The sequence below is a fragment of the Stenella coeruleoalba genome (assembly GCF_951394435.1).
Source record: "Stenella coeruleoalba genome assembly, chromosome: 1".
NCBI classification, from domain to species: domain Eukaryota; kingdom Metazoa; phylum Chordata; class Mammalia; order Artiodactyla; family Delphinidae; genus Stenella; species Stenella coeruleoalba.
The window spans coordinates 35,921,926-35,943,514 of record NC_137169.1 but is presented as its reverse complement, the minus strand read 5'-3'; the positions used below and the strand labels follow the sequence as shown (position 1 = coordinate 35,943,514).

Below are 21,589 nucleotides of genomic sequence, written 5' to 3'. Positions count from 1 at the left end.
TTCCTTGAAAACATTTTATTTTTATTTACCCAGCTTTATTGAGGTATAATTGGCAAACTCGCATAAATGTAAAGTGTACAACATGCTGATTTGATGTATGTATATGTTGTGAAATGATTACCACACTCAAAGTGGTTAACACAATCATCACCTGATGTGGTTACCTTTCTGTTTTGGGTGACGATGCTTAAGATCTACTCTCTTAGCAAATTTCTAGTATCCAGTACAGCATTATTAACTATCATCATCATGCTGTACATTAGATCCTCAGAACTTATTCCTCTTATGAATTGTGTACTCTTTGACCAAGAGCTCCCACTTCCCCACCCCCCATCCCCTAGCAACTTCCACCCTTCTCTCTGATTCTATGAGTTCAACTGTTTTTCCTCATTCTACATAAAAATAATAAGATAAAGTTTATGTTTCTTTCTAACTTACTTCACATAGAATAATGCCATGCCCTCTAGGTTCATCCATGTAGTCACAAATGTCAGGATTTCCTTCTTTCTGATGGCCAAATAATGTTCTCTGTTCTCAGAAAGTAGAGCGTTCCTATGAAACTTTTTGTAAGCTGAAATGGCATAAAGCAATGAGGCAATTACCTCAGGACGCTTCTTGCTAAAGGATGGGCAAAACAAATGGAGATAAAGCCCAGGTGCTCACAGACAGAGTTCAAGGGTATGGCGGCTTGCTGAGGAGGTGCTGAGTGTAGTCCCCCAGGGAGGAGCTGCCACTCTCCCTGTTCTGGGTGTGCGTTGCCTCTGTTCAAGTTCACTGCAAAACAAATGTTGAGGGACTTCCCTGGTGGTCCAGTGGTTAAGAGTCTTCATTTCCAGTGCAGAGAGTGCGGGTTTGATCCCTGGTCAGTTAACTAAGATTCTACATGCTGCACGAGGTGGCCCAAAAAAAAATGATTAGCACTATTTTCACTTTCACCTGTTTTTCTAAAAGTGAAAATCCTCTTCTGGTTTTTTTTTTTTTTTTTTTTGCGGTATGCGGGCCTCTCACTGCTGTGGCCTCTCCTGCTGCGGAGCACAGGCTCCGGACGCGCAGGCTTAGTGGCCGTGGCCCACGGGCCCAGCCGCTCCGCGGCATGCGGGACCCTCCCGGACCGGGGCACGAACCCGTGTCCCCTGCATCGGCAGGCGGACTCTCAACCACTGTGCCACCAGGGAAGCCCCTCTTCTGGGTTTTTTGTTTGTTTGTTTTTGGTTATTGAAAACAGGTATTAATGTAGGTCTTCCATAAAAGCAAAGTGGCATAATGCAAACTTTCCAAAAAGCTCTGGATACCTGAATAGCACATTTTCTTTATCATTCATCCTATGGACAGACACTTGGGTTGTTTCCATATCTTGACTATGGCGACTAGGGCTGCATTGAACCTCTGAGTGTGGATCTCTTTTCGAGATACAGATTTCATTTCCTTTGAACACCCAGAAGTGGAATAGCTGGATCATAGGGTAGTTCTAGTATTTAATTTTCCAGGAACTTCCATACTGTTTTCCATAACAGCTGTACCAATTTACATTCGAACAGCAGTGCATGAGGGTTCCCTTTTCTCCAAATCCTCCCCCAATTTTATATCTCGTCTTTTTGATAGTAGCTATTCTAACAGTTATGAGGTGCTATTTTAGTGTGGTTTCTGTTTGCATTTCCCTGATGATTAGTGATGATCAGCACCTTTTTGTGTACCTATTGGCCATCTGTATGTCTTTGCAAAAATGTCTGTGAAGGTCCTTTGCCCATTTCTAAGTCAGATTGGTTTTTGCTGTGGAGTGGTATGAGTTCCATATATATTTAGATATGAACCCCTTATCAGATAGATGGTTTGCAGAGATTTTTCTCCCATCCACAGGTTGCTTTTTGACTTTGTTGCTTGTTTCCTTTGCTGTGCAGAAGCTTTCAGTTTGATGGAGTCCCACTTGTTTATTTTGGCTTTTGTTGCACATGCTTTTGGTGTCAAATACAAAATAATCAATGCCAAGACCAGTGTCAAGGAAATTTTTCCCCTATGTTTTCTTCTAGAATCTTCATGGTTTCAAGTTTTATATTTAATTCTTTAGTATATTTCAAGTTAATTTTTGTGAGTTCTATAAGATGGGGATCCACTTTCATTCTTAAACCTGTGTGTATCTAGTTTTGCCAACACCCCTTATTGCAGCGACTATCTTTTCTACATTGTGTGTTCTTGGCACCCTGGTCAAAGATGCATAGATTTATTTCTGGCTCTCTATTCTGTTCCATTAGTCTATGTGTCTCTTTTTCAGCCAGTACCATACTATTTTGATTACTATAGCTTTATAATACAGTTTGAAATCAGGAAGTGTTATGCCTCTTTTCTTTCTCAGATTGCTTTTGTAATTTGGGTCTTCGGTGGATTGAGTTGAACTTTAGAATTGTTTTTTCTATTTTTGTAAAAAATGCCATTGGAATTTTGTTAAGAATTCCTTTGAATCTTTAGATCAATTTGGGTAATTGCTCATTTTAACAATATTAATTCTTTCAATCTAAGAATAGGGGATATCTTTCCATCTATTTGTGTCTTCTTCAATCTCATCAATATAATTTTCACTGTTCAGGTGTTTCACCTCTATGGTTAAATTTATTCCTAAGTACCTTATTGTTTTGGTGCTATTGCAAGTGGGATTGTTTTTTTAATTTCTCTTACTGAGAGTTGTTTGTGTATAGAAACACTACTGATTCTTGTATCCTGCAAATTTGCTAAATTCACTTATTCTAGGCATGTTTTTGTGGAGCCTTTAGAGTTTTCTGTATATAACATCATGACATCTGCAAACAGATATTTTTGCTTCTCCCTTTCTGATTAGGATGCCTTTTATTTCCTTTTCTTAATTAATTGCTCAGGCTAGGAATTCCAGTACTATGTTGAATAGAAGTGACAGCTGGCACCTTTGTCTTGTTCTGGAACTTAGAGAAAAATCTTCAGCTTTTCAACACCTAATTTGTAGATTTTGTCATGAAAAGGTGTTGAATTTTGTCAAGTGTTTTGTCTGCAGCTACTAAAATAACCATATTTGTTTCATCCTTCATTTTTTAATTCATTAGACACATTTATTGATTTGTGTGTATTGAACATTCCTGTAACCCAGGGATAAACCCCATTTAAGGATGGTGTATAATCCATTTAATGTGCTCTGAATTTGGTTTGCTAGAGTATTGTTGAAGATTTTTACATCTATGTTCATCAGGAATACTGACCTATAATTTTATTTTATTATTTATTTATTTGTTTATTTATTTATATTTCTTTTTTGTTGGGTCTTCATTGCTGTGCGTGGGTTATCTCTAGTTGCGGTGAGTGGGGGCTACTCCTCGTTGTGGTGCACAGGCTTCTCATTGCGGTGGATTCTCTTGTTGCAGAGCATGGGCTCTAGGTGTGCAGGCTTCAGTAGTTGTGGCTCGCGGGCTCTAGAGTACAGGCTCGGTAGTTGTGGCACACAGGCTTAGTTGCTCCACGGCAAGTGGGATCTTCCCAGACCAGGGCTCGAACTAGTGTCCCCTGCATTGACAGGCGGATTCTTAACCACTGCGCCATCAGGGAAGTCCCTGGCCTATAATTTTATTTTCTTGTAGTGTCCTTATAAGCTTTGGTGGCAGGATAACACTGGCCTCATAATGAATTTGGAACTAATCCTTTCTCTTCAATTATTGGGAAGAATGTGAGAAAGATGGACATTAATTCTCTAAAGGTTTGGTAGACTTGATCAGTGAAGTCACTTTCACTGTTGGAATCTTGTTGGAAAGATTTTTGATGACTGATATACGTCTATTCAGATTTCCATTTCCTTATGGTTCAGTCTTGGTAGGTTGTATGTTTCTAGGAATTAACCCATTACTTTTAGGCTATCCAATTTTTTGGCATATAATTGTTAATAGTAATCACTTATGATCTTTATATTTCTGCAGTCTCTGTTATACTCCTTCCTCTTTCATATTTGATTTTATTTGTTAGACTGTTCTCTTTCTTTCATCTATAGTCTAGCTAAAGCTTTGTCAATTTTGCTTGTCTTTTCAAAATCCATGTCTTAGTGTCATTGACCTTTTCTATTATTTTTCTAGTCTCTATTTCATTTATTTCTGCTATGGTCTCTGTTATTTCTTCTTTTCTTCCACTAGCATTGGTTGTAATTTGTTCTTTTCTAGTTCCTTGAGATGTGAACTTTGATTGCTTATTTGAGATCTTTCTGGTTTCTTAATGTGGGCACATAATTGTTATAAACTTCTTTTCTAGAACTACTATTGCTGTCTCTCATATGTTTTGGTATGTTGTGTTTCCATTTTCATTTGTCTCAAAATATTTTCTTTTCTTTTGATTTCTTCTTTGACCCATTGATTGCTCAGCAGTGTGCTGTTTAATTTCCACATATTTGTGACTTTTCCAACATTTCTCTTTTTTGATTTCTACTTTCACACCATTTTGGTAAGAAAAGATACTGGATATGACCTTAATTTTATTAAATTTTTAAAACTTTTTGTGATGTAACATATGATCATGATTTATCCTAGAGAATGTTCTATGTGTACCTGAGAAGAATGTGTATTCTTGTGCTGTTGGATGGGATGTAGTATATATGTCTGTTAGGTTCATTTGATCTAATGTGCAGTTCAAGTCCAATATTTCTATATTGATCTTCTGTCTGGAAGATCTATCTATTGTTGAAAGTGGGGAATGAAGTCCCCAGCTACTGTTGTGCTGCTGTCTATTTCTGGCTTCAGAACAGTTAGTATTTGTTTAACATATTTATGTGTTCTTATGTTGAGTCCATTAATTTACAATTGTTATATCCTCTTGATTAATTGTTCCCTTTTCTTATATAATGATATTCTTTTTCTCATGTAACAGCTTTTGATTAATCAACTTTTCTGATATAGTATAGCTACCCTGCTCTCTTTTGGTTTCCATTTGCACGGAATGTATTTTGTCATCTTTTCACTTTCATCCTACATGTGTCCCGAAACCTTAAACATCAACTATATTACAATTTTTAAAAGTCTGTGGGGCAAGATCTCTGCAGGGGATGGTATGGTATTCATGCATTTATTGAGATACCACGTCCACTGACAGATGAGAGTACCATAGGGAAAGCTCATATTTTAGAAATATTACCCTGACTGTCTTTGGAGGATACACAAGATGGAGTCAACCCCAGATTCACAGAGGCCAATTAAGAGGCAGTTGCAGGCTTTTAGGCAAGCAATGATGGTGGGCTAGACTAGGATTGGGTCAATAGGTATGGAGAAGCACGGTGTGTGGAACTGGGATTTGAGCTAGGTAAGGCACATGAAATTCTAACTTTTTTTTGCAGGATCTCACAAATGAAGACCAAGTTCATTTATCAGGCAGTGGCAAAGAGGCTTCAGGGGACTCTTACCTTCAAGCAATTGAAGAAATTGAGGCATTTTATCAATACCTCAATGAGAAATATAAGGCAGGAACTCCAGCTGCACCAGAGCCAGAGCTCTATGTACCTCTGACTGACCATGATGAGAACAGCCAAAAGGAGTCAATCCAGAACCAGGTGATGTATCCTTTGAAGCCCACAATGATGATTTCTACACGTTCTAACATCCCTAGACAGTTCTTATCCCGAACTAAGATCACTCCATGTTAGAGCCCTTGATTTGCCCTTGGAAACCTAAGCAAGACCCTTTTTGACCCCAAGGTGACCTCTTTTGATGAGAGCAAACCCACAGTAACATCCCAGATGACAGATGTTACTGACACCCCAAACACATCCTGAGATTTTAAAGGCTGGTTGCAGACCTAGAACTGGGGGAGTGGAAATCAGAAGTCCTTTACTGGGTCCTTTTTCTATGAGGTCTTCCCAACTGGATCTGTCACACCCTGCTAAGGATGAAGTAGAGTTCTCTAGTCTTGAGGAGCTTTCAGTCCAGTAGTGAGGGAAGGGGAGTAGACAGGCATAACAGTATTTCAAGAGTGTAAATGAGAGGAAAGGAAGTGCCCTAATATGATGTTATTAGAGGTTGACTTCCAATGAGGCTTCATCTCAGAGAATCCCTAGGTTTTTTTTTTTTTTGAAGTGGCGCTTTTTATTTTTTAATATTTATTTATTTGCTTGTGCTGGGTCTTAGTTGCGGCCGGCAGCCTCCTTAGTTGTGGCTCACAGGCTCCTTAGCTGTGGCATGTGAACTCTTAGTTGCTGTATGCATGTGGGATCTAGCTCCCTGACCAGGGATCAAACCCGGGCCCCCTGCATTGGGAGTGAGGAGTCTTAACCACTGCCCCATCAGGGAAGTCCCAAGAATCCCTAGGTTTTGATGGTCCTTTTTGTTGGAGTGTCTCCACAGTGACATTGGCCTCATGAGGGTACCCATTTCCACACCTCCAAGTGACTGTGGCTTCTGCTACATTGTGGCTTGGAAAATTCCAGTTATTTCCAAGTGTGAATATATATAATAATTAAATTTAAGGGCATCTATCACTTCTATGGATTTTTTTGTAGGAGAAGATGACTTTGGAGTGCCCTCAGTCTACCATAGTCAATGGCTGTACAGTCATAAATTTTTAATATAACCTGGGGGAATTATCCTAGCTGTCTCTCTGCTCTGAGATTCAGGACAGGACAGAGAGACCAGTCTTTGGTGGCAGGGATAGGAATGGATGTCATATTTGATAAGACAGGCTATAGTCACTAAGACACGTTACTGAGAGAGACAGGCTGAGCAAAGGACAGGACAGGGATATGGCAAAACTGAGCAGACTGGTCTGGCTAAAGCAGGACAAGAGCTGCAAGGAGGCACACCGGGTGAAAAGATGTGAGGCTACTGACATGATGGCTTTGGGGAGTTCATTGTAAGCTTTCTACCAGATGTATAGGAAACCTAGAAGCGTAAGGATGGCCAATGAGAATAGAAGTATAGACTTTGGCCATGTGCACGTTAGGCCACTGCTTGTAATGAGGCTCCTTCTTGGAATGGTTCCTGGAGGCTGATGCTTTCCAGGATGGTTCTCAGGAAGCTGGAATGCCAAGGACAACCCCGTACATTTCTGGGGGAAATGTCCACAGTGGTTCAGGTCTGTGACCACCCAGAGTGAGATAGGTCCAATTCAAGTTAAGAGTCTTCTACTTAGGCCATGTCACTTCACCTTTTTGGACCCCTATTTACTCTTCTTTAATAGGGATTAAGCATGGCTCCTGTTTCTGAGGCATGATGGGAATAAAATGAGATAAGATGTTTGGAAGTTCATTAATTTAACCAAATCTCCAGTAGGATGTCTGGGAGATGGGACATCTTTGGAAAAGTCTCTGGGCAGGGGCGGGCAATACAGAGATAGGGGATTAAGAGGTACAAACTCTTATGTATACAACAAGCTACAAGTATATATTGTATAAAACAAGGAATATAAAAATTATTTATAATAACTAGAATTTGAGTATAACCTTTATTATGATTCACTATATTGTATACCTGTAACATATAATACTATACATTAAGTATACATCAATTTAAAAAAGGTCTGTGGGGCAAGATCTCTACAGGAGATGGTGGGGCTTTCATTCATTCATCGAGATTCCCACCTTCACTGATAGATAGGAGTTGCATAAGAAGACTTTTCTTTTCCTTTTTCTTTTTTTTTTTTTTGCGGTACGCGGGCCTCTCACTGTTGTGGCCTCTCCCATTGCGGAGCACAGGCTCCGGACGCGCAGACTCAGCGGCCATGGCTCACGGGCCCAGCCGCTCCGCGGCATGTGGGATCTTCCCGGACCGGGACACGAACCCGTGTCCCCTGCATTGGCAGGCGGACTCTCAACCACTGCGCCTCCAGGGAAGCCCAAGACTTTTCATTTTAGAAATATTACTCTGACGGTCTTTGGAGGTTACCCTACATGGAGTCAACTCCAGATTCACAGAGGCCACTTAAGAGGCAATTGCAAACTTTGGGCAAGAAATGATGATGGGCTAGACTAGGATTGGGTCAGCTGGGATGGAGAGGAAGGGTGTGTGAAATTGGGATTTGAGTTGGTTATGACACATGAACTTCTTTTTTTGCAGAATCCCACAACTGAAGATCTAGTTCAGTTATCAGGCAACAGCAAAGGGGTGTCGAGGGACTCTTACCTTCAGACAATTGAAGAAATTGAGGCATTTCTCCAGGACATCAATGAGACACATGAGGCAAGATGCCCAGCTGCACCAGAGCCAGAGCTCTATGTGCCTCTGACTGCCCATGAAGAGGACAGCCAAAAGGAGTCAATCCAGAATCAGGTGATGAAATTTTGAGGCTCACAGTGATGATTTCTGCATGTTCTAACATCCCTGGGACAGTTCTCATCCAGAACTAAGATCACCCCATGGTAAAGCACTTGATTTGCCCCCTGGAAACCTTAAGTGAGACATTTTTTGACCCCAAGGTGACCTCTTTTGATGAGAGTAAACCCAAGTAACATCCCAGTTGACAGATGTCACTGACACCCCAAACACATCCTGAGATTTTAGAGGCTGGATGCAGACCTAGAGCTGGAGGAGTAGAAATCAGAAGTCTTTCTTTGGGTCCCTTTTCTCTGACGTCTGCCCAGCTGGATCTGTCAGACCCTGATAAGGTGGAAGTAGAGTTCTCTAGTCTTGAGGAGTTTTCAGTCCAGTGGTAGGGGAAGGGGAGAAGACAGGCATGACACTGTTTCAAGAGTGGGAATGATAGTAAAAGAAGTGCCCTAGTACGATGTTATTAGAGGTTGACTTCCAGTGAGGTTTCATCTCAGAGAATCCCTAGGTTTTGATGGCCCTTCTTGGAGGATTGTCTCCACAGTGACATTGGCCTCATGGAGGTACACTTTTCCACATCTCCAAGTGACGGTGGCTTCTGCTACACTGTGGCTTAGAAAATTCCACTTACTTCCAAGCATGAATGTAGATAACAATTAAATTTAAGGGCATCTATCACTTCTATGGATTTTTTTGTAGCAGAAGATAACTTCGGAGTGCCTTCAGTCTACCATAGTCAATGTCTGTACAGTCATATGTTTCGAACATAGCCTGGGTGAACAATCCTAGCTGTCTCTCTACTCTGAGAGTCAGGACAGGGTGGGAGAGACCAGTCTTTGGTGGCAGAATGGATGTCATATTTAATAAGACAGGCTATGAGCAAGGGACAGGACAGGGATATGGCAAAAGTGAGCAGACTGGTCTGGCTAGAGTAGGATAAGAGCTGCAAGGAGGCACATAGGGTGAAAAAGATGTGAGGCTACAGACATGATGGCTTTGAGGAGTTAACTGGAAGCTTTCTACCAGATGTATAGGAAACCTAGAAGAGTAAGGATGGCCAATGAGAATAGAAGTATAGACTTTGGCCATGTGCACATTAGCCTCTGCCTGTAATGAAGCTTCTTCTTGGAATGGTTCCTGGAGGATGATGCTTTCCAGGATGGTTCTCAGGAAGCTGGAATGCCAGGGGGAACTCCAGGAGGTCTCTTGGGGAAACATCCACAGAGGATCAGGTCTGTGAGCACCAAGAGCAAGACAGGTCCAATTCAAGTTAAGAATCTTCTACTTGGGCCATGTCATTTCACCTCTTTGGACGTCTGTGAATTCTTCTTTAATACGGTTTTATCATGGCTCCTGTTTCTGGGGTCATGGGTGGAATAAAATGCAATAATATGTTTGGAAGTTCATTAAATTAAACAAATCTCTGGTAGGATTTCTGGAAGATGGGGCATCTGTGGAAAAGTCTCTGTTGGGGCGGGGCAATATAGAGACAAGGGATTAAGAGGTACAAACTCTTATGTATACAACAAGCTACAAGGATATATTGTACAAAACAAGGAATATAGCCAATATTTTATAATAACTAAAACTTGAGTATAACATTTAACTATTGTGAATCACTATATAGTACATCTATAACATATAATAGTGTACATCAAGTGTTCATCAATTTTTTAAAAGTCTATGGGGCAAGCTCGCTGCAGGGGATAGTGGGGTGTTTCCATTCATCTAGAATTCCACCTCCACTGATAGGTAGGAGTAGCATAGGAAGACTTTTCATTTTAGAAATATTACTGTTTATGGAGGGCACACCAGATGAAGTCAACTCCAGATTCACAGAGGTCAATTAAGAGGAAATTGCAGGCTTTTATGCAAGCAATGATGGTGGACTAGACGAGGACTGGGTCAGCAGGGATGGAGAGGAAGGGCGTGTGGAGTTAGGATTTGAGCTGGGTAAGACATCTGACTTCTAACTTTTTTTGCAGAATCCCACAGCTGAAGATCTAGTTCGGTTATCAGGCAACAGCAAAGAGGCTTCCATGACTTCTTTCTTTCTGACACTTGAGGACATTGATGAGTTTCTCCAGGACATCAATGAGATACATGAGGCAAGAACCCCCGCTGCACCAGAGTCAGAGCTCTATGTACCTCTGACTGCCCGTGATGGGGACAGCCAAAAGGAGTCAATGCAGAACCAGGTGATGAATCCTTTGATGCCCACAAGGATGATTTATGCATGTTCTAACATCCCTGGGACAGTTCTTGTCCATATCTAACAACAACCCATGTTAAATCCCTTGATTTGCCCCCTGGGAACCTAAAGTGCCTTTCTTTTTGACCCCAAGGTGACCTCCTTTGATGAGAGAAACCCTGCAGCAGCATCCCAGTTGATGGATGTCACTGACACCACAAAGGCGTTCATCACTGATTGTAAAGTGACACCCGTTAATGCAAACAAGATGACAATCCCCAATAAGGGTAGCCAGATGAAGATCCTCGATGATGACCAGAGCCTCAGTGGAGGCCAGATGACCTTTGGTGGGGACCAGACCCTCTATGAGGGTCAGATGAAGAACCCCAGTGAATGCCAGATTCTCAGTGGAGCCCAGATGACCTTCCCTTGGGACCAGGCTGTCTCTGGAAGTCAGATGAAAACCATCCATGTATACCAGACCCACAATGGAGGCCAGATGAGCTTCAGTGGGGACCAAACCCTCTATAGGCGTCCGATGAAGATACTCAATGATGAGAACACTCCCCATGAAGTCCATATGGTGCCACATTCCTCATCATCATTGCCATATCCTAGATTTCTGTACATTTCTAGTTCCTATTTGATCCAACGACAACCCCTAGAAAAGCAGAAGTGGAATCTCAAGATTCAGAGATGTTCGTTGCAGAAGAATTCTGACATTTTGAAACCCTACATCTGTACATACCAGGGCTGTGGGAAATCGTATTCAAAATCTTCCCACCTGCGAATCCATGAGCGCCTACACACTGGTGAGTGAAGACTGAAATATAAGGGTGTCAGGAAAATGACTAAAGATCTCTGCCTTTATAAGACTTTGGGGTCATTTGAGATTGTTGCCACCTCCCTCTAAGTCTAGGACCCAGAAGACCCTAGAAAATGCTGGCAAATCTGAAAGGGTACATAAAGCAGTCCTAAGAACAGACACTAGTTCTGGGCCAGAGGCAACCTGGCTGCAGCCTTTTGTGGTATTGAATGTCTGGGATGATGGAAGAAGTGGAGGGATTTGTTTGACCTCCTAGAATGGTCTTGACTTTACCTCTCCTGGGACTTCTCTTCATGGACTCCTATAGGTCCAACAGATAACCCCTCTTCCTCAGCTTTCTTTACCCACCACTGACCTTCGTCTTCCCCTCCTGGTTTTCTTTTTCTTTTCCTCTCCCTCCTTCACAGTTTTCCTCTCAGCCTTCTAGCCCATCCTGCCCTCCTTCTCTTCCTTTCCCATGCAACCCCTCCAGTCTCCTGTCTGTCTCTCCCTGTCCCACTGCAACATGCCCAACCCCTTTTTCTTCTCCATTCATTTCCAACTTCTGTGTCCCATGCTATCCTGAAGCATGACAAGTCTTGCTTTCTTTTTGGGGTCCAGGAGAGAAGCCCTACAAATGCAACGCGAAGGGATGCACATGGGCATTCTCCCGTTCGGATGAGCTCAACAGACATGTGAGGAAGCACACCAGGGAGAGGCCCTACCAGTGTACTAAATGCGACAGGAACTTTTCACGATCAGATCACTTAAAGCAGCATCAGAGAGTCCACAGATAAATTGCTTCCATGATACCAAACCTATCAGCCTTTGAGAAAATGAGTTGAGCTGAAAGATTCTCCCTGCAAAACTTTGCTCGGTGCTCAGTACCTAGCACATAGTAGATGCTTAATATTAGTTGTAAACTTTTAAGGTTTTCATTTATTTTTTCTGAAACATATAAAGAATGCATGCATGCATTTCAATAGAATCAGCACTACTCTTCATTCACTTTCCTGTACGTGGTGAATGTTCTCAGTGTGCTGTGTATGAATTCTTGTAGATCGCTGCTTGTGTATTTACTTCTATGTGTACATGTAAAGATGTTTATATGTAGATGATTGCAATGTGGCATAGCATAGTTCAGATGTATAAAGAATGTAGCATTTCATATCTGAGCTCATGTTTCTTTGGAGGTTCATTTCAAGGGAGTTGAGAGGGACACTTGGTCACTTCCAGTGTCAAGTGGCCTCAGATTAAATGAAACTCATTTGGATGAACTTAATCTATTAAAAGGTTGAACCTCTTGTCTTGGCTGTTTTTCTCTCAGACAAAGTGTCTCTTTTCCCCTCTGCCTTCTCTATATGCCGTCAGGACACGGGGCGGGGGGTGGTATTGGAGGAGGAGTCAAGTGCTGGCTGCCAGGGGAAGGACATTTCCTTTGCATGGGGGCTTCAGGGTCTTTTCATCATGGCTTCTGCTGACACGTCTGCAGCTGCAGTGACCTGGGGTCTGTTTCTCTTGGCCTGGGCATGGCTGGACACCTGCTCCTGAGGAGTTTAGCCATCTTTGCCTGCTGCTAGGTCCTTCTCCTAGCAGGTGGCTTGGGCTCCCATCCAAATGCCAGCTTGTATAATATTCTCCCTGGAAAAGTGGGTAATACCCAGGATGTGATTTGTCCCACTGCTCATTTCCAAGGGGGGGTCCTCTGAAAAGCACTTTCCAGATGAAGACTTAAAAAAGAAGCAGACTACAAATCCCAGGGCTTCAGTTTGCCCTGCAACATTTGAAGATCTACTTAACCCACCCAATCTCACCTCACACAGGTCTCAGATGCTAGATCCCCCAAGATCCCCACATGGGTTATATGAGGGCGTCAATAGTTAAGGACTCCAACCAGTCACTGGACCTTTTTTATGTTTGTCAGGGCAGTCATGTCTGGAATGAGATATCATGCCCATTCCCAGATAATGCCGAGGAATTTCACTGGATACTAGGTCCTTGTGCCTTGCTTGTGTCAGTGGCCCAGCTGTGTAGCTGCGTGTGAGTCAGCTGGGGGTCCAGTTCTTGTTAGGTGGTGCCCTTGTCTAGGTCCACCAGGAGAATGTCATCAATATAATAAAGGCCGGTGCTCCTTCCAGGGGCAGGACTTTTTCCAAATCACATTCATCACCGATAGCTGGAGAATTAGGTAGCCTGGAAGTAAGACATTAAAGGTATACTGCAACCCTTTCCTTATGAAGGCAAATTGATTTTTATCATCTGGGTAGAGAGGGGATGCTTTAAAAAGCATGTTCAGTAACAATTGCAACATACCAAGTTCCCTCAGCTTGGGCAATAACCTCTGTGATACAATATCAGGTACCTCTCTGGAGCTATGGCATTGAGCCTCCTATAAGCCATGGTGAGTCTCCAGATACCCAAGGCCTTGAGCACGGTCCGGGTGGGGCTATTGAATGAAGAGATCTCTCGTGGAGAACTTTGGCTTCTGTGAGATTGGCAATGTGGGTGGCTATTCCTTTTTTTGACCAATCAGCCCATATTATTTTGGATAAACCATGCTACTCAGCACTGGGAGGAAATTGGGTAGGTTCATGAGTCATCCTCCCACTAAAATGCTGCAGTTCTTATCAGGGATTTGGGGCAAAGGCAGGTAGGAGTACACACAGACAATCCATCTATACCAATAATATGTTCAGTACTGAGCCATGGCAAAGGAGCTTTATAAGGACCCACAAGGAATTACCCACAGCTCAGTTTCAGCAAGACTCCCAGTGATAGAACCTCAAACCCCAAACTGGAGAGGTTTATCTGTTCCCCCTCGTTCTGGAGCAAGGATTTCAGGGATCACAGTCACTTGTGTACCAGCAGTCAAAGGCCAAGAAGTGCATATTTACCATATCCAAGACATGGAAGTAATCTAAGTACGCATTAACGGATGAATGGATAAGGAAGATGTGGTATATGTATACAGTAGAATATTACTCAGCCATAAAAAGGAATGAAATAATGCCATTTGCAGCTACATGAATGGAACTAGAGATTATCATACTAAGTGAAGTAAGTCAGACAGAGAAAGACAAATATCATATGATATCACTTATATGTGGCATCTAAAAAATGATACAAATGATCTTATTTACAAAACAGAGACAGACTCACAGACATAGGAAACAAACTATGGTTACCAAAGGGGAAAGTGTTGGGGAGGGATAAATTAGGAGCTTGGGATTAGCAGATACGCACTACTATATATAAAACAAATAAACACCAAGGACCTACTGTATAGCATAGGGAACTATATTCAGTACCTTGTAATAACCTATAATGGAAAGGAATCTGGAAAAGAATATAGATATAGATGATACAGATACACATATAGATATCTGAATAACTTTGCTGTTCACCAGAAACGAACACAACATTGTAAATCAACTATACTTCAGTTTTTAAAGAAAGGCCAAGAAGTGCAATTCTCCCTCACATCCCTGTTGAAACTTGACCTTGGCTTAGGGCCTCCAGTCCCCCGTGGGGACAGAGGGATCTTAGTATGGCCCGTGGTTTTGTTAATTTTTTTAGTCTTATTTATTTTTGAATGCCAAGAGGTCCAGGTAAAAGTGGCAGTACTCTTCATTTCCAGGCTCCCCAGGAGCCCCATCAGGTGTCCCATGGCCCAGCATTTGGTCCTGATTTCCTTGGCCTATCAGTTTCCTTTGAGACTGCCAGCCAAGAATCAAGTTCAGAGAACTTTCTAGGAAGGCCTTAGCCCAGTTTGCCCAGGAGAGAGCGCCAGGCCATTACTCTAACATCAGTTATCTCTCTCGCTCAGTCTTTGCTATTTTGCCAGTGGCCACGTTTTCCACATCTAGGAACTCATCAGTTAAGACTTGAACTGTGTCGTGGACCAATTGACCTGACTTCACAACAGGGTGTAACGGCCTGATGACCAGGGCCAACCCAAGTAGCATCTACAAACCTGGAAATTTGAGTCTGGCTAAGTCTTACCATCTACTGTCCTCAGTCCCTCATTGTAGGTCCCCATGGGGCCACAAGGATGGCTTGCAGGGAGGTTATATCCTCCGCAGGTGTGGTCTAAACAAGGGACCTGTCACAGGTGAGCCAAACCTGAGTGACTGCCCAGTAGAGGAAGGGGGTCTCAGATGGTGGGGCTCTCTCCCTTCCCTCTTCCTCTTCCTCCCCAGCCAAAATGGACACCATCAGGGCACTTTGAAAGAGAGGGTCTGTAGCAATGCATCCCACAAACAGACTCTCCATCATGAAGTTTAACAAGATGATCTTGGTTATGGTGGAGGCAAACTAACCAAGTCTCCAGGTCTCTTTGAGCTACTGGAGAAAGCAATCCTGAAGGACTCCATAGTCTTTCGCAGACAGTATGAATCTCAGTAACGCACTGGGTTGCCCAGCCTCTGTTGGCACCAGGAACCTGCTTGGATCCAACAAGAGTTACTGCATGCAACGCAGTGTCTCTGACAGCTGTTAGTCCCGTTGCTGCAGGACCATGAGCAGTGGCCAGGGAACTGCTACCTTAGCTTTCCTGGAGTCCCTCTGTTGGATTTCTAATTTGACCCATGAGGGAACTCAGCCAAGGGAGTTGAAGACCAATGGTTCCTCTCAGAACTAAAAGTTTCCATAAATAATTCACTAGAACTTCCAAGGCCCATTTGCATGGCTGTGGAAGTGCCCAGGGGACCCTCAGGTTTTTTGTTCTTCCAGAAAGGCTTAGGGCTCGATTGGCCACCCTGCTGGCTGCATCAATTTGTTGAGTTGCCAGGTGCCAAGATGGTTAATTAAGACAACAAGTCAAACTGCAGGTAAAAGTCCAACCTCACTTACTGTGTCACTGCAAGCAAGAGGTGAAATGAAGAGGTGCTGGCTCCTTAATGCTCCGTTTTCCACAATGGAAAAGATTTTCACACGTTGGGGTATGGGGAAATCATTCTGGCTTATACAAAGTTTGGCCTAAACTTTATGTGAACTAGAACATCCTGGCTTTTGGCCTGTCAAACATCCATTGTACATCTGCTTTAACTATAGAAGAATGCATTATCTAGAAGTAAAAAGAATGTCTACTTTTAGGATAAGAATCAATGCTTCCCTTCCTATGACACCAATGTTAGTACTCCTTGGAAGGTTCCTTTCCCAAATGCCAAGGCCATACTGACTCGCCATGTATTGGTGCACTCTAACCTGTTTCTTCTGAAACCTTGAAGGAATGTACCCTTGTCATGTCTGATGTATGTTCTTGTCCTGAGAAGATATGAAACTGTGCTGAAAGTCATGCATCTCCGCAGCACTTCCTTCCTTGGTGGAGACTGCACTCCAAGGCTAGTCCTCAGTATGGCTAGAATAACACTCTCCTCTATTCCTTATTTTAGATTGTTTATTGATTGTTGGGGTTGACACCCGCTTGGAACAGCACAAGGCAAGGGTCAGATAATACAGGCAGACAGGAATGATCTCACTGCCAAGGATCCTCAAACAAACACTTCCTGTCTTTTCATGCACTTGGGGGATCTGGGGGAGGAAGAGGAGGAAGGGCTAAGACTGGAAAAGTACTGAGTCATAGTGAAGAAAAATGCCTCACCAAGGCCCCTGGTAAGGAGGCCTCTGGATGGAGGTGACCAGGCAAGAAACACAAATATGCATCAGTTTATCTGGTCCAAGTGGCCCTGGGATCCTTGCAGCTCCCTTCAGGAAACTGCAATGGCCTGGCTGCGCCTGGCTGCCTGGCGTGGGGAGGGCAGCTTCCCCCAGCAGACCAGTCAGGCAAAGCCTTATGGTCAGACCTGAAAAATCATACACAGGATTTAGACTGGAACCTGATTCCTCACCCAATTTCAGAGTTGGAATATTATTGATACTTTTGTACCTACTTGTGTTCTCCCCCATCCAACCATCTGTCTAGCCTCTAGAATTAACAACTACTCTGAATTTTGTATGTATAAAGTCCCTTGGTTTTCCTTGTAGCAATTTATTATGAATGTACGTATTCCAAAAATGTACAGTTTTTCTTATTTTGTGCTTCATGTAAATGACATTACGCTCCTCATAGTCTTCTGAACCTGATTTATTCTCAACTCAAAATGATATTTCTAAGATTCATTTGTGTTATTGCTTGGACCAAAAATAAAAAGAAATCCTTAACAACTGCCAAAGAAAATTTCAATGCCTTATCAACACACTGGGGTGGGAAGGAGACCAGAGATATGAGAGTGCACTTGGGTCTTATGTCAAGTGCAACCAACCGAAAGAGAAAAGATAATACAGCCGTCCCTTATTATCCAAATTTAATCTGCTGGACAGTGAATTTTTAGACATTGATTTAAATATGCAAAATTGTAACATATTTCCACCCCATTGAAAATCTCAGCCAATTTCCTCAAATTTCACTAAAACACTCATATACTAACCCACCAAGCATTTCACATTATATAAAGAATTAAAACCCTCAATTCCATATTTATTTATAATGCAATAAACTCACTAGTAGACATGGCAGTGTGCAGTAGGCCACGATACTCTACGGTATGGGATACTAATTGCATTCTCCTTTTGCACCACAGCAAACATGCTCTGTGATTGCATCATTCAGAGTCCAATCAGGAGACAGAAAACACAGTGATTTAAACATTCACGAAACAGAACGAATAAACTGTGATAAAAGAGTAACTCTCAGATGCAAGGGAACATTATATGAGACCCTAGGGCTGAAAGAGCACAGGCTCAGGAGTAAGGACAAGCATGGAAGGTGAGCCCTCTCTCTGAGGTTGGGGTTCTGATCTCATTGAAGAAGGTATAGTTGCAGAAGGTGGATGGCAGAGAAGTTTGCAGGTTTGTAGTCATTGCGGAAGCAGAGCTGGACCACAGTCACTGCTCAAGCAGGAAGGAACCCTCCAGGGTGCAGGTGAGCTGTAGACGGGGGCTGGATGCATGAGTGGGAATGGAGGTGCTAGTGTGGGCCCGAGGCACAGAACACACAGTGCCCATGGTGGAAGGGCTGTGGTGCTGGGAGGGTTAGAGGAGACAACCCTGAGAGTTAGCAGAGGGACTGAGGGCACTGGTGTGGGTGGGAGGCCTGCAGTGTGCAGTGTCTTCATTGACGGGGCTGCGGGAGGATGATCACCAGGCTGTGCTCTGGCTGCAAAAGGTCAACAAATAGTAATATGGAGGCGGTGAACGAAGACGCAGATAGATCAGTGGGATGAAATAGAAAGCTCATAAAAAGACAGAAGGACCTATGGGAAATAAGTATAAAAGTGACAAGTCACTGGAAGAAAGATGATCTTTAAGAAATTGTACCGGGAGAGCTGCTTAACCCACTAGCAAAAGTTGAAATTAGATCTGTAGCTCATTCCATAGGTAAAAGTAAACTCAAATGGATCAGGAATCTATAAGTAAAATATGCAACCATACAACTACTAGAAAAAGAAACAGGTGAATTCCTCTATAACCAGAATTTAGACATGGGGTTCTAAGTATGACTCACATCCAGATGCAATAAAAGAGAGTTCGTAAAATTGATTGCCTGAAAATAAAAATCTTTCACATGGCAAAATATAGAAAGATAGATTATTGATAGATGATAGATAGATAGGTAGATGATAGATAGATAGATAGGTAGATAGATAAAATCAAAAGACAACTGGCAAACTCTAAAAATGAGGGGAAAATACACAAAAACTGAGAGGAAAAAATGGACAAAATCATGAACAGATAATTCACGCTAAAAAATACTTCAATTGTCCATAAATATATGAGAAGACATCTAGTTGTCATTCATTATTTGAAAGGCAGAAATTAAAACTACAATGGGGCTTCCCTGGTGGCACAGTGGTTAAGAATCCTCCTGCCAATGCAGGGGACACGGGTTCGAGCTCTGGTCCGGGAAGATCCCACATGCCGCGGAGCAACTAAGCCCGCGAGCCACAACTAGTGAGCCTGTGCTCTAGAGCCCTCGAGTTACAACTACTGAAGCCTGTGCTCTGCAGCAAGAGAGGCTACCGCAATGAGAAGCCCCTGCGCATAGCAATGAAGACCCAACGCAGCCTAAAATAAATAAATTTTCTAAAAAATTATAAAACTACAATGAAAGAGTGAAGTCAGTGAAAATGGTGCGGTAAAGACCTCCAAAAATTCTCTCCTCCATAAAAGCAATGAGAACCCTGGAAAAAATGGTTAGAATTCAACAGTTTTATAATTCAGGAGATTAGTTAAAGGCTTGCAGCTATCTGGGAAGAATTTATTCAAGAAAAATGGCTGATACCAGTAAGAACAGCGAACTCTTGGCATTTCAACTTGTCCTATTTCCATCCACCTCAGCTCCATGGTAGCCTTGAAAACTAACAGCCTGCAGTCATGGTGAAAACTAGCAGCCTGGCAGCCACTGCAGGGGACAGAACAAGCCTGGAGTTACTGTAAAGCACTGTTTCCAGAAAACTGTCATTATTTGACCTGTCTGGTGGTTCCCTGAAAGAACCCACTTGCAAGGCTGACTATATTTGGCCAGCCTCAGAGCTTGCCCAGTGCAAACAGCCTTTTCTCCAGGGATATTTATCAAAATGACCGTAGGCAATTGTTGAACACCACACTTGCGTGACGCAGTAGATAACAGTTGGGAGCAAACAAACCAAAAAGGTTAAATGGAAAAGCTGGGGAATAAGATATCCATAGGAGACTCTGGAAAGTTCCAACATATAACTGGGATTCTAGAAGGTCACACACATACATAGGGCTGGGCTCATGCCCAGGCCTCTATGCATGCTCAGGAAAGAGATGGCCTTAGTTTCTCATCTCTGGTTAACTTTGAGGTTTTGTGCAAGCAGGAAGTGAAAGCTAATATGGAGATGTCAATTGCCTGGCTGAATATTGAAGATGTGCTACCCCAGTGTGCACACAGGGCCACCTGGCAAAGACTGTAAAACTTACTGGTTCCAGGCATCTAAAGAGATATCTGTCCAATCATTAGCTGACCATTAAAGTAGCTAAGCAGAAACTGTGGTCACACACAACAAAAAATCCAATCTCTGTAGAATTATTTCAGAAAAGTCACTAAGCAGATAACAACCACAAATACAACAACCAACCCTGGGAGGGGGGGAAATTGGATTTCTAGAGTTGCCACATTATTTTTAAAATGTCAAGTTTTCAACAATACAAAAAATGATGAGACATGCAAAGAAACAAAAAAGTATGGCCCATACACAGGGAAAAAAATAGTAGAAACCGTCCCTAAGGAACCCCAGACATTGGACTTACTGAACAAAAATTCAAATCAGCTAATTTAAATATGTCCAAAGAACTTTAAAGAGTATGAAAATGATGTCTCAGCAAATGGAGAATATAATACAAAAACAGTGGGTTATACACATGCAAAAGAAAGAAGTCACAGCATAGACAAAAAATTAACTCAAAACGATCAAAGACCTAAATATAAGAGGTAAAACTAGAAAACCCCTAGAAGAAAACATAAGGGTATAAATTTATGACCATGAATTAGGCAATCGTTTCTTAAATATGACACCAAAAGCACAAGCAACCAAATTAAAAATAAATGAACTGAACTTCATCAAAATTTAAAACTTTTGTACTTCAAAGGACCCCATCAAGAATATGAAAATTCCACCCACAGAGTGGGAGAAAGTATTCGCAAATCATATATCTGATAAGGGTCTAGTATCCGAACATAAAAACTCTTACAATTCACCAATAAAAAGACAAATAACCCAATTTAAAAATGAACAAGCAATTTGAAAAGACATTTCTCCAAAGAGAGAATACAAATGGCCAATTAGCTATATTTGTAAGAAAAATACAAGAGAGGTATACAAAGGGACAATACGCGCTGAAAAGACATTCGACCTCATTAGTCATTAGGGAAATGCAAATTCAAACCACTGTGAGATAAGATTTCACACCCACTAGGATGACTATAATCAAAAAGGTGGAAAATAACAAGTGTTAATGAAATGGAGAAATTGGAACCCTCATGCATTGCCAGTGGGAGTGTAAAATGGTGCGGTCACTTTGGAAATAGTTTGGCAGTTCCTCCAAACGTTAAACTAGTTACCATGTGACTCAGCATTTTCACACTAAGAGAATTGAAAACATATGTCCACGCAAAAACCTGTATATGAGTGTTCATAGCAGCATTATTAATAATAATAAAAAGTGGAAAGAACCCAAGTGTCCATCAACTGATGAATAGATAAACAAAGTGTACCATATCCGTACAATGGAATATTCTTCATCCATAAAAGGAATGAAGTCTTAATTCATGCTACAACATGGATGAAGCTTGAAAACATTTAGCTAAGTGAAAGAAGCCAG

At 42.2% G+C, this 21,589-nt stretch overlaps 1 pseudogene across 1 annotated transcript in view; it reads left to right on the top strand.

The window, feature by feature from the left end:
- LOC307194092 (transcription initiation factor TFIID subunit 9-like) overlaps window positions 1–11,693 on the top strand; it is a 49,310-nt pseudogene extending 37,617 nt beyond the window's left edge. Inside the window, exons 3-4 of the transcript in view lie at window positions 10,595–10,892; window positions 11,674–11,693. The product of the transcript in view is annotated as a transcription initiation factor TFIID subunit 9-like (transcript). The remainder of the gene's footprint in view (window positions 1–10,594; window positions 10,893–11,673) is intronic.
- The last annotated feature ends 9,896 nt before the right edge of the window (window positions 11,694–21,589 follow it).